Here is a 13,253-nt window from a genome sequence, read left to right on the forward strand (position 1 = left end):
GGCCGGGAGGATGCCCAAGCGGACGGGGCTTGGGGGCTTAACCGCACCTGCGGCCTCACAGCCACCCCTTGATCAGCGTGTCTGTCCGTCCGCGCACTCACCCGCTCCATGGGTGGGTCACTCCGGGCAGGGGGCCCCCGCAGGCCTCCCCTCGGGCCGCCTCCTTCAACTGTGTCTGCATCTCGGAAGGGAGGACCAGGAGGCTCCACGAGGTCCGTTTGCCCAAGGCCACGTGGTGGTGAGCGCCGGCCCCGCCCAGACCCTCAATCCAGAAAGCCTCCCACCTGTGCGCTCCCCCAGAGCAGGTGCTCCGTGAAGGGACAGAAGAGCACATCCCGCTCCGCCCGTCCTGCCTCAAATCACACCGTGTGCGCCCTCTCCGCCACCTCCCCAGCTACCACCATCCCTCCCACCGGGATGGGCAGAACCTGCCGGACCTCCATTCTCCCGGCGCCTGCCCACCCCCATTCAGTGTCCCCAGAGCTGCCAGGAAAACCTTTTTAAAAATTAACCACGCGAATATTTAGCCTTAAAAAGGAAGGACATTCTGACACGTGCTGCAACGTGGATAAACCTTGAGGATATTGTGTTGAGTGAAATAGGACAGACACAGAGGGACAAACACTGGACGGTTACACTTACATTTTTTTTTTTTTTTTGGTGCCGAGGTTACACTTACTCACAGGAGGAGTCAGATTCACAGAGACAGTGTAATGGGGTGACCCGCGGAGACGACCACCAGGCACTCAGATCAAGATTTAGGAGCCTTTATTGAGCTGGCCAGCGACAACAGTTATAGCACCCTGCCGAAGCAGAGGCTGAACTGCAGTGCCGACTACAGGAGTTACATTTTATTATTAAATTCTGTGCAGGCCCAGAGAAAAATGTGTCTTTCAAATTCTGGGCCCCCAGTATGGAGAAAACTCTCTTTATTTATACTTTTTCCAGTCCTTTGTCTCCGAAATTTGGAATGAGACTTCCAGGCCTTCTGAGAGAGAAGGCCTGCGTGCTGGGAAGGGGCCATGAGACCATATCTCAAGGCCTGGCAACTGTCTGGGTGTCAGCACTGACAACTCTGTCTGGGGCATAGTTTACGGCCTCTCTGGAATGGGAGTAGTCTTATTTTCCTTATTATTTAAGACAGAAGCCATACTATCAGGGTTAAAATTTCAAACAGCAGTTTTTATATAAGATGGATACTTCACTATTTTTCCCACCCTGGTGGCCCAGCACCTTGGACATAGCATGGCAGTAAGCAGGCTCTCAATAAAAATTGTGCAGTCACAATAGAAATAGACTCCATTATAAACAAACCCTAGGAATGATCCTTGATTCTGCTCTCTCCCACTCACAAATCCATCTGCAAGTTCTGAGTCAGAACTACTTCACCACAAAACATATCCCAATATGCCCCCTGTTCTGCATTCTCACTGCCACCATCCTGTCCAGGTCATGACCAGCTTTCTCCTCGACCACCACAGCAGCCTCCCAACGGGCTCCCTAAATCACTGGCCTGGGGCAACTTCCAGCTGGTGATTATTATCTGCTGAAGCCAGGAACCAGGTGTGTGAGGCAGAAACGTTGACTTGTGTTGAATGAAATTTGCTAGCTGACTTATACCCTGGCAACATGTCCATTTATCTCCATTAGTGGTTTGACTGGGGTCAGACTCACAGCATATGTAAGCCCCCAGGTTGTGGTTCTCCAATTGTGTGTTGAGGTGCTCACAGTTGGAGAACTCACAGGGGTGCTGAGGGGGATTTTAAAATCTTAGGGGATACCTAGTGTGTTTGTTTGCTAGGTTGCCATAACAAAATACCACAGCCAGGGGCTTAAACAACAGAAATTAATTTTCTCATAGTTCTGGAGGCTAGAAGTTCAAAATCAAAAGTGTTGGCAGGTTATGTTCCTTCTGAGGCCTCTCTCTTTGGCTTACAGGTGGCCAGCTTCTCACTGTGTCCTTCCGTGGTCTTTCCTCTGGGTGCATGCATATTTGTGTCCTAATCTCCCCTTCGTATAAGGGCACCGGTCATATTGGATTAGGACCCACCCATATGACCTCATTGACCTTGATTATTTCTTCAATGGCCCTATCTTCAAATACAGTCGTAGTCTGAGGTACTGCGGGTTAGGACTTCAACATGTGGATATGAAGGGGGGACATAATTCAGCTCACAACACAGTGACATCTGTCTGATCCTGCACAGACTGCTAGCTTGAGGCAGTTTTTGCATTAGTTCGCACTACATTCCTTTTGATAATGTCATATCTTTTTGAAGCTGAGGTTTTGGACGTTCTTGTGATAAAAAGCAAGTATTGTGTACAAATTAATATGGAATAAGAAATAATAACAGCAGCGTCCTGTGTGATTCCAGGTGCGAGAAGGTGTGTGGTGTCCCAAAGGCATTATGTTCTTAGGACATAAATACTGTTTCTTTGGACTTTACCCTTTTTTTAAATATTATTTTTATTGAATTCAGAGAGGAAGGGAGGAGAGAGAGATAGAAACATCAATGATGAGAATCATTGATTGGCTGCCTCTTGCACGCCCCCTACTGGGATCAAGCCCACAACCTGGGCATGTGCCTCTATTGAATCAAACCTGGGACCCTTCAGTCCCAAGGCTGACACTCTATCCACTGAGCCAAACCAGCTAGGGCTGGACTTATCTTCTTAATGAACAGACTGTTAGTTATTTCTGTAGGCCTAGGAGTATCATGAAACAGTTATGAAACATCAAAGCCAATGTGCATGGAGAAAAAAGAATCAACCCGGCAATTCTATCAAACTGACAATCTCTCTTTTTAAATATATATATATATTTAATTTCAGAGAGGTAGAAAAGGGAGAGAGAGATAGAAACATCAATGATGAGAGAGAATCGGCTGCCTCCCTGCACACCCCCTACTGAGGATTGAGCCCAAAACCCGGACATGTGCCCTTGACTGGAATTGAATCCAGGCCGCAGGCTAATGCTTTATCCACTGAGCCGAACTGGCTAAGACTTAAATGGATGAATTTTATTGAGAGAATTTGATTAGGATTGAATTGAATCTATATAGATGAAGTTGGGAAGAAATTACAACTTGACAATATTGAGTCTTCCTATCCATGAACATGGAATATCTCTGTTTAATTAATTCTTTGATATCTTTCATCAAAGTTTTATAGTTTTCCTCATACAGATTTTGTCTGATATAATTTTTAAAAATGCAATAGATGTATTCAGTACATCAATTGCATTTTGTCCATGTAATCACTATCAATCTTTGAGGTCAGGGCCATGTCTGCTTAAGTAACAGATGGTCCCAGGTTCTATTCCGGTCAAGGGCATGTACTTTGGTTGCAGGCACATCCCCAGTGGGAGGTGTGCAGGAGGCAGCTGATCGATGTTTCTCTCCCATCAATGTTTCTAACTCTCTATCCCTCTCCTGTCCTCTCTGTAAAAAAATCAATAAAACATATTTTTAAAAAAGGAATAGGAAAGACTTGTATTGGATGGGGGAACTAATAGGAGGGAGGAATATAGGAAGATTTCCTGGCTTCTTAGTTGAGCAACTGAGGGTCAGTGGTCATTTATTGGCCCCCATGGCATGTTTAAGGAGAGGGTGACTGGCCTGGTATAGGGCACATGGAGTTGGAGGAATCTATAGCACATTGGAGGTGGAGCTGTTTCCCTTTGGGAAAAGTGTGGGCCTGAAGCTTATGGGCCAGATCTGGGCCCAAGATAGAGGTTATTATGTAAAACTTAGAAAGTGGAGGAGGTCAGCCAAGAGAGTAGCAGCAATCTAAAAAACACCAATACTTGAGGGATTGGCCAAAATTGTGATGTGGACTAGAAAAGAAGAAATAAATATTTCTTTTTGCAGATGACATGATGGTCTATATAGAAAATCCCATGGAATTAAACAAAAACTCACTAGACCTAATAAATGAGATAAACATACAAAAATCAATTCTATTTCTATATACCATTCATGAGGCTGAAAATTTAAGAACCTTAAAAATAGAAATCAAACTTAAAAGTACAACCCTGGCCAGATAGCTCAGTTGGCTAGAGCATCCTCCCGAAATGCCAAGGTTGCGGGTTCATTCCCAGTCAGGGCACATGCAAGAAACAGCCAATGATGCATAAACAAATGGAACAACAAATCGATGTTCTCTCTCCTCCCTCTCCCTTCCTCTCTCTAAAATCATTTTTTAAAAAAGTACAGTAATATTTACAATCACAAAAGAGAGAAAGAAAAAGGAAGGAAGGAAGGAAGGAAGGGAGGGAGGGAGGGAGGGAGGGAGAGAGGGAAAGAAATTAGGTGTAAATGTAAGAAAACATGTCCAGGACTTGTATTCTAAAAACTACAAAATGCTGATGAAAGAAATCAAAGAAGATCTAAATAAACAGACACTGTATTCATGGATTGGAAGATTCAACGTAGTAAAGATGTCAATTCTCCCTCAATTGATAAACAGGTTCATCACAATTCCTATTAAAACTACAAGATAAATTTAAAAATAGCAAGATTTTTTTTTTTTTTAAATATATTTTATTGATTTTTTTACAGAGAAGAAGGGAGAGGGATAGAGAGTTAGAAACATCGATGAGAGAGATAGATCAGCTGCCTCCTGCACGCCCCCCACTGGGGATGTGCCCGCAACCAAGGTACATGCCCTTGACCGGAATCGAACCTGGGACCCTTGAGTCCGCAGGCCGACGCTCTATCCACTGAGCCAAACCGGTTCGGCTAAAAATAGCAAGATTTTAAAAAAATATATTTTCATTGATTTCAGAGAGGAAGGGAGAGGGAGAGAAAGACAGAAAATCGATGATGAAAGAGAATCATTGGTTAGCTGCCTCCCAGCAAGATTTATTTTATAAGTATATATAAGATTATTCTAAAATTTATATGTAAAGGCAAAAGAACTAGAAGAGCTAAAACAATTCTGAACAAGATTAATAAAGTGGGAAGAACCACTCTATCTGATTTCAGACTTATAGCTACATTATTCAAGACTGTGGTTGTATTGTCAGAGGGATAGACAGACAGATCAATGGAACAGAATGGAGAACCCACAAATAATTCCACACAAAGGACAACCAAATGAGTTTTTACAAAGGTGCAGAAGCAATTCAATGGAGAAAGTATAATTTTTTAAAATATATTTTCATTGATTTCAGAGAGGAAGGGAGAGGGAGAGAGAGATAGAAACATCAATGGTAAGAGAATCATAGATCGGCCGCCTCCTGCATGCCTTCTACTGGGGATGAAGCCCGGGACCCTTCAGTCCTCAGGCTGATGCTCTATCCACTGAGCCAAACCAGCTAGGGCCAAACGCATGATTTATAAAAGAAAAAATGATAATGTTATTGGAGTTCATCAAATGTAAAATTTTACTCTGTAAGAACCTGGCTAAAAGGATGAAAAGACAAACCATAAACAGGCAGAAAATATTTGTAAACCACATATTTGACAGAGATTCATATCTGGAATATATGTTTTATTTTCTAACTTAATTGCTGGTATATAGAAATGCAAGTGATCTTTGTAAATTTTTCTTGTATCCTGCAACCTTGTTAAATTCATTAATTAGTTTGAGTAGCTTTTTTTATAGATCCTTACGGTTTTTTACTTACATGATTATGACACCTTTTCTACTTCTTTCTTTTCAACAATTTTGTCTTTGATTTATTTTTCTTGGTTTATATTGCTGGCTAGAATATCCAGCATAATGTTGAAAAGAATTGGTGAGGATGGAGATTCTTGCTTCCTTCCTTAGAGTAGGGACAAAGCATTTGCTCTTTATAGTATATACTAGAGGCCTGATGCATGAATTCGTGCACAGGTGGGGTCCCTTGGGATGGCCTGCAGGGATCAGGCCCCAGCTCGCGCCCCCAGGCTCACAGCCCCAGCTCCTGCCCCCAGCCTTGCAGCCCCGTGGCCCCACCTGGCACCCTGCCTTGGTTGGTGCCGCCCCCTCACCTGTTCCACCATCTCGCCTGCGGGCGATCGATTGGGGCGATTGGGTCCCCCCCCCCCCACTCACACCTGCCTTGGCCTGGCACCGCCCACTCACCTGCTCCACCATCCGACTGCGGTCCTGTGGTCCTGCTCTCGTTGGGGCCCACCAGGGCTGGCAGCGCCTCCACTGTCACCTACTGCCAGTGCAGTGTCGCCGTCACCTGCCATGTTCCAGCCGCCCTCTGGTGGTCAGTGCACATCATAGCAAGTGGTTGAACTCCCAGTGGAACAATTTGCATATTAGGCTTTTACTATATAGGAAGGATGGTGTTAACTGTGGGTTTTTTTGTAGATGCAGATTTTTAGGCTATGAGGTTCACTTCTATTCCTAGTTTGCTGAGGAGGTTTTGTTTTTTTAAAAATATATTTTATTGATTTTTTACAGAAAGGAAGGGAGAGGGATAGAGAGTTAGAAACATTGATGAGAGAGAAACATCGATCAGCTGTCTCCTGCATGCCCTTGACCAGAATCGAACTTGGGACCCTTCAGTCCTCAGGCCGACACTCTATCCACTGAGCCAAACCGGATAGGGCTGCTCAGGAGTTTTTATTATGAATAGGTGATCTATTAAGATGATCATATTGTTTGTCTCCTTCATTCTGTTAGTACGGTGGATTAGACTGATTTTTGAATATTAAGCAAACCTAGAATTCTTGGGATAAACCCCACTTGATTATGATACAGTATCCTTTTTACATATTGCTGGACTTAATTTGTTAATATTTTGCTTAGGATTATTTCATATTATGTTCATGAGGGCAAGTGGTCTTTAATTTTCTTATAATTTAAAAAAGTTTTGGTATCAGGGTAGTGTTGATTTCATAAAATTAGAAGTGTTCCTGCTATTTTCAGAAAGAATTTGTATATGATTTATATTATTTCTTCCTTATATGTTTGATAGAACTCATCATTGAAATAACCTTGGCTGGTCTGGAATTTTGTTTGTGGGAAGGTTTTAATTATAAATCCAATTTCTTAAATAGATTAGGAGCTATTCAGATTTTCTATTTTTCTTATATTTTATTGATTTTTTACAGAGTCAAGGAATGTTTCTGTTTCATAGAAACATCGATGAGAGAGAAACATCGATCAGCTGCCTCCTGCACACCCCCTACTGGGGATGTGCCCGCAACCAAGGTACATGCCCTTGACCGGAATCGAACCCGGGACCTTTCAGTCCATAGGCCGACGCTCTATCCACTGAGCCAAACCGGTTTTGGCTATAAATCCAATTTCTTAAATAGATTAGGAGCTATTCAGATTTTCTATTTTTCTTATATTGGTTTTGGTAATTTTGTGTTTCAAGGAATGTTTCTGTTTCATATAAATTGTCAGATATATTGGTGTACACATAAGATTGTTACATCTTCTTTTTAAAAAAAAAAAAAATTTTATTGATTTTTTACAGAGAGGAAGAGAGACGGATAGAGAGTTAGAAACATCGATGAGAGACAAACATCGATCAGCTGCCTCCTGCACACCCCCCACTGGGTATGTGCCAGCAACCAAGGTACATGCTCTTGACTGGAATCGAACCCGGGACCCCTCAGTCCACAGGCTGACGCTCTTATTCACTGAGCCAAACTGGTTAGGGCTGTTACATCTTCTTGATGAGTTAACATCTTTATCATGAGGAAATATCCCTTTTAATTTTTAAAAAAATATATATTTTATTGATTTTTTACAGAGAGGAAGGGAGAGGGATAGAGAGTTAGAAACATCGATGAGAGAGAAACATCGATCATCTGCTTCCTGCATACCCCCTACTGGGGATGTGCCCACAACCAAGGTACATGCCCTTGACCGGAATCGAACCTGGGACCCTTGAGTCCGCAGGCTGATGCTTTATCTACTGAGCCAAACCGGTTAGGGCTAATTTTTTATTTATTGATTGATGAGAGAGAGAGAGAGAGAGATCAATTTGTTCCATTTATTTACGCATTCATTAATTGCTTTTTGTATGCCCTGACCAGGGATTAAACCCGCTACCTTGGCATGTGGACAAAACGCTCTAACCAACTGAGCTACCTGGCCAGGGCCAAGGATATGTCCCTCTTTATCCCTTATGATGTTCTTTGTTCTTTTTTTATATTAACACTAGAGGCCCAGTGCACGAAATTTGTGCATGGGTAGGGTCCCTAGGCCTGGCTGGTGATCAGGGTGGATCGAGGCCTTCTGGCTGCCGGCTGGGGCCTCCCTTCCCCGGCTGCTGGCCGGGGCCTTCCTTAGTTTCGTGCCGCCCCCTGGTGGTCAGCGCATGTCATAGTGAGTGATCAAACTCCCAGTCTCCCTGTCGAACTCCTGAGGGGACAATTTGCATTTTAGGCTTTTACATATATAGATTGGCATTTCATTTTTTTTTTTTTGCTTAACATTTGCAAATATATCTTTTCCCATATTTTGCTTTTAACCTGTGTCTTTACATTTAAAACAGGTTTCTGCCCTAGCCAGTTTTCTCAGTGGTTAGAGCCCTAAGTAGGATAAATAAAAAGTAAATAAAATAAAAAATAAATAAAATATGCCCTTATGGAGAGCATATAGTTGGGTCTTGTCTTTTTGAAAATCCAGTCTGATAATGTCTACCTTTTTTTAAAAAAATTTATTTTTATTGATTTCAAAGAGGAAGGGAGAGGGAGAGAATGATAGGAACATCAATGATGAGAGAGAACCATTGATTGGTTGCCTCCTGCACGCCCCCTACTAGGGATCAGGCCGTAACCCGGGCATGTGCTCTTGACTGGGATCGAACCCGGAACCCTTCAGTCCGCAGACCGACGCTCTATCCACTGAGCCAAACCACCTAGGGCTGTCTACCTTTTTTAAAGCCCTCACTTGAGCATAGTTTTTTCCATTGATTTTTAGAGAGAGTGGAAAGGAGGGCGGGGGGGCGGGGAGAGAAACATCAATGTGAAAGAGACACATTGATTGGTTGCCGCCTGCACACGCTCCTGCAGGGCCTGGGGAACCTGCAACCAAGTTATGTGTCCTTCACCGGGAATTGAACCTGTGACCCTTTGGTCCACAGGCCAAAGCTCTAACCACTGAGGAAACCCAGCCAGGGCGATAGTGTCTACCTTTTAATTGGAGACTTTGGGACATTTGCATTTACTATAATTATTATATTTGAATTTAAATCTTACATCTTGCTGTTTGTTTTTCTATCTGTTCTTTATTACATTTTCTCCTTTGCCCTGTTATCTTTTACATTAATTTAGTAATTTAAAAAATTCCATTTGAAAAGGTCTGCTTATCTTCATTTATGAAGGTTATTTTTTCTGATTGTAGAATTCTAAGTTGACATTTTTATTCTTTTTCTTTTTTTCTGGCTGCATAGTTTTGATGAGAAATTTACAGTCATCTTTGTTCCAGGTATAATATGTTAGTAACCACTGGCTAATCCAGGGTCATACAGATTAATACCTATGTTTTCTTCTATGGTTTTAATAGTTTTAGCTCTTACATTTTATTTATTTATTATTATTATTTAAAAATTTTTTAATTGATTTCAGAGAGGAAGGGAGAGGGATAGAAACATCAATGATGAGAGAGAATCATTTGATTGGCTGCCTCCTGCATGTCCCCTGCTGTAGATCGAGCACACCACTCACGCATGTGCCCTTGACAGGAATTGAACTCGGGACCCTTCGGTCTGCAGGCCGATGCTCTGTTCACTGAGCCAAACCAGCTAGGGTTAGCTCTTCCATTTAGATTAATTTTCATATTTGGTGTTAGAGATCCAACTTCATTCTTTTGAATGCAGATATCTAGTTGTCCCAGCATTATTTGTTGAAAAGAGTAATTTTTCTCCTTTGAGTTGTCTTGGCATCCTTATAGAAAATCAGTTGCCTATAAATATATGGGTTTATTTCTGGACTCTGTTTCATTGATCTGAATGTCTGTTCTTATGCCACTACTATAATCTTGGTTACTGTAACTTTGTAGTTTTAAGTTTTATAATTGGAAAGTGTGAGTTCTCCAAATTTATTTTTTTATTTAAAACACTTTATTGATTTTTTTAGGGGGGGGCAGGAAGAGATAAAGAGAAACATTGATTTGTTGTTCCACTTATTTATGCATTCATTGGTTGATTGTTCTATGTGCCTTGACTGGGGATTGAACTTGCAACTTTGGTGTATGGAGATGATGCTCTAACCAACGGAGCTACCTGGCCAGGGCTCCAAATTTATACTTCTTTTTAAAGATTTGTTTTGGCTACTTTTACTTCTTTGCATTTCCATATGCATTTTAAAATCAGCATGTCAATTTCGCCTATAAAAAGAAACCAGCAGATATTTTGATACTGATTACATTGAATTTCTAGATCCATTTGGGGAGTAGTATTTTCTTAACAACATTAGGTCTTCCTGGTTTTCCCATCCATGGATGTCTTCTCATTTATTTAGGTCTTTAATTTTTTTCAGTGATGTTTTGTAGTTTTCAGTGTGCACGTCTTGTACTTTTGTTAAATTTATATTCTTTTTGATGCTGGTCTTTGTGCTCTGTAATTAAGGTGACATCATCATGAACATAACATTCCAGGAAGCCATCTGTATGGAGGTCAGTTTCTTTGGTTGTAAAAGAAGCCTTGGAGTGCCCTGCTGGTGAGCTGCAGCTGGTTGAGCATCGTCCTGTGCACTACAAGGGTGCCAGTTCGGTCCCTGCCAGGGTGCATACCTGGGTTGTGGGTTTTTTTTTTTTTTTTTTAAATGGGTTGTGGGTTTTATCCCCACTTGAGGTGTGTGTTGAGGGCAGCTGATCAATGTTTCTCTCACATTGATGTTTCTCTCTCTCCCTCTCTCTCTCTCTCTCTCTGTCTCTCTCTCTCCCTCTCCCCAGTCCCTCCCTCCCTCCCTCCCTCCCTCCCTCCCTCCCTCCCTCCCTCTAGTCCCCTTTGTAAGCGTATCCTCAGGTGAGGAATAAAAAAAAAGAAGCCTGGAAATCTTACCTTTATGATTCCTTAGTCCCAAACCTTTCATTTTGTCTGTATTTTAAATTTGCTTGGAACAGGAACAGGACCCGTGTCATATGTATTAGTTAATTTGCAGCCATCACTAGGGCTTCTCTCCAGTACGGGGGATGACTGACTTTCTGATAAGCCTTTTACTGGCTGTGAGATTTGAGCAAGTGGTTTCATCCGCGCTGTAGTTTTCTCATCGTTCCGCTGGGGCTGTTGGGGGATTTAGTGAGCGGAATCAGTGAGAGCAGCTGGAGTACTGCCAGCCCCAGTGGGTCACTTCCTAGGTTGATATGTTAGAAACAGCCCAATTTGTGGCTTTTGGCTCTTGCCAGCTTTTCATTGTGGTAATTTTCAAATATTCATTAGTATTGAAATCATGTTCTTGTATTCCTGACTCTAGAACAGTGATGGTGAACCTATGAACTCATTTTTTTGGTTGACTTTTCTTTGTTAAATGGCATTTAAATATATAAAATAAATATCAAAAATATAAATCTTTGTTTTACTATGGTTGCAAATATCAACCAATTTCTTTATGTGACACCGCACCAGAGCTAAGTTAGGGTTTTTCAAAATGCTGACACGCCGAGCTCAAAAGGTTCGCCATCACTGCTCTAGAATAATCTCTATTTTGCCCCTCCTTAGCACTAGCACTATCTCTGGCCCGAGCAAGGACAGCTTTATTTCCCCCTTTCCTATTTAATTACGTTTCTTCCCTCACTTCTGTACCACATTGCGGTGAAATGTAGTCTAATGCTGCAACCTTCATGTATTTAGTCAGAGGCTAGAACTATAAAAGCCAGAAATTTACTGCTTGGAATTCTAACTATTTCCCTTTTGGGGATTCAGATCCTGGGCCCCTAGTATAGGAAGCAAAGTGGGGGGATGTCTTTCTGTGACAGGCATTCACCATCATCTACAACCTGGTCTCAGCCAAGTGGTTCTGAAGTGCTTTCCTCAACAGGATCTAATTCTGCACTCTTCGGGGTCAAGTTCCTCATTCCTCTCCAATCTAGTTTAAATACTAGCTTTTCCAGAAACTCTCCCAATTCCCATCAGCCAGGTTCCCCTCCAACCCCCCCCCCCCGCCCCCATTCCCCGAACCTTGTTCCTGCTTACACCAGTGAACATTTTCTGTTTCATCTTATTTCAGCATCATTCTGTCTTGTTTCTAGATCTCAGTCTGGCTTGCTTGAGGGCAGGGCTCCATCTTGTCCACGTGTACTCGGTCTGGCCTGGCACAGATTGTAGCTTCATGTACATCTGCTGGACCACTGACCTGAGCAAGTGTATGCTTGATATACTTCCTGGGGAGGACTCTAAAAATACTGAGTGCACAAGGTTACCTCACATTAAGATACTGGTTATTTTTTTAAAAAAATATTTTATTGATTTTTTACAGAGAGGAAGGGAGAGGGATAGAGAGTTAGAAACACCGATGAGAGAGAAACATCGATCAGCTGCCTCCTGCACATCTCCCACCGGGGATGTGCCCGCAACCCAGGTACATGCCCTTGACCGGAATTGAACCTGGGACCTTTCAGACGAGATCGGGCGCGTTCAGGGTGGTATGGCCGTAGACTGAACCTGGGACCTTTCAGTCCGCAGGCCGACGCTCTATCCACTGAGCCAAACCGGTTTCGGCGATACTAGTTATTTTTGATGAGACAATATAAAATAGGAATGAAAAGGAGTTTGAATAACAAAAACAAGACCTGCCAAATGATGCCAGAGCAGCTTGCTAACCGTATTTTTCTAATTTTTCAAACTTGTTCATAGCCAATGTAATATGAAGTTGGAGGACCAGTTATCTCTATTTTTATTTATTTAAAAATATTTTTATTGATTTCAGAGAGGAAGGGAGATAGAAATGATGAGAATCATCAATTGGCTGCCTCTTACATGCCTCACTGTGGATCGAATTCACAACCGGGCATGTGCCCTCATGGGAAATTGAACCATGACCTCCTGGTTCATAAGTTGATGCTCAACCACTGAGCCACACCAGGGGAGCAAATTTAAAATATATGTATAAAATTTTATTTTTATTTAAAAAACTTTTTAAAAAATATATTTATATTGATTTCAGAGAGGAATGGAGAGGGAGATAGAAACATCAATGATGAGAGAGAATCACGGATCGGCTGCCTCCCGCATATACCCCACTAGGAATCGAGCCCACAACCCAGGCATGTGCCCCCAACTGGAATCGAACCTGGAACCCTTCAGTCCGCAGGCCGACGCTCCATCCATGGAGCCAAACAAGCCAGGGCTAAAATGT

The sequence above is a fragment of the Myotis lucifugus genome, unplaced genomic scaffold (assembly GCF_000147115.1).
Source record: "Myotis lucifugus unplaced genomic scaffold, Myoluc2.0 scaffold_239, whole genome shotgun sequence".
Classification (NCBI taxonomy): Eukaryota; Metazoa; Chordata; class Mammalia; order Chiroptera; family Vespertilionidae; genus Myotis; species Myotis lucifugus.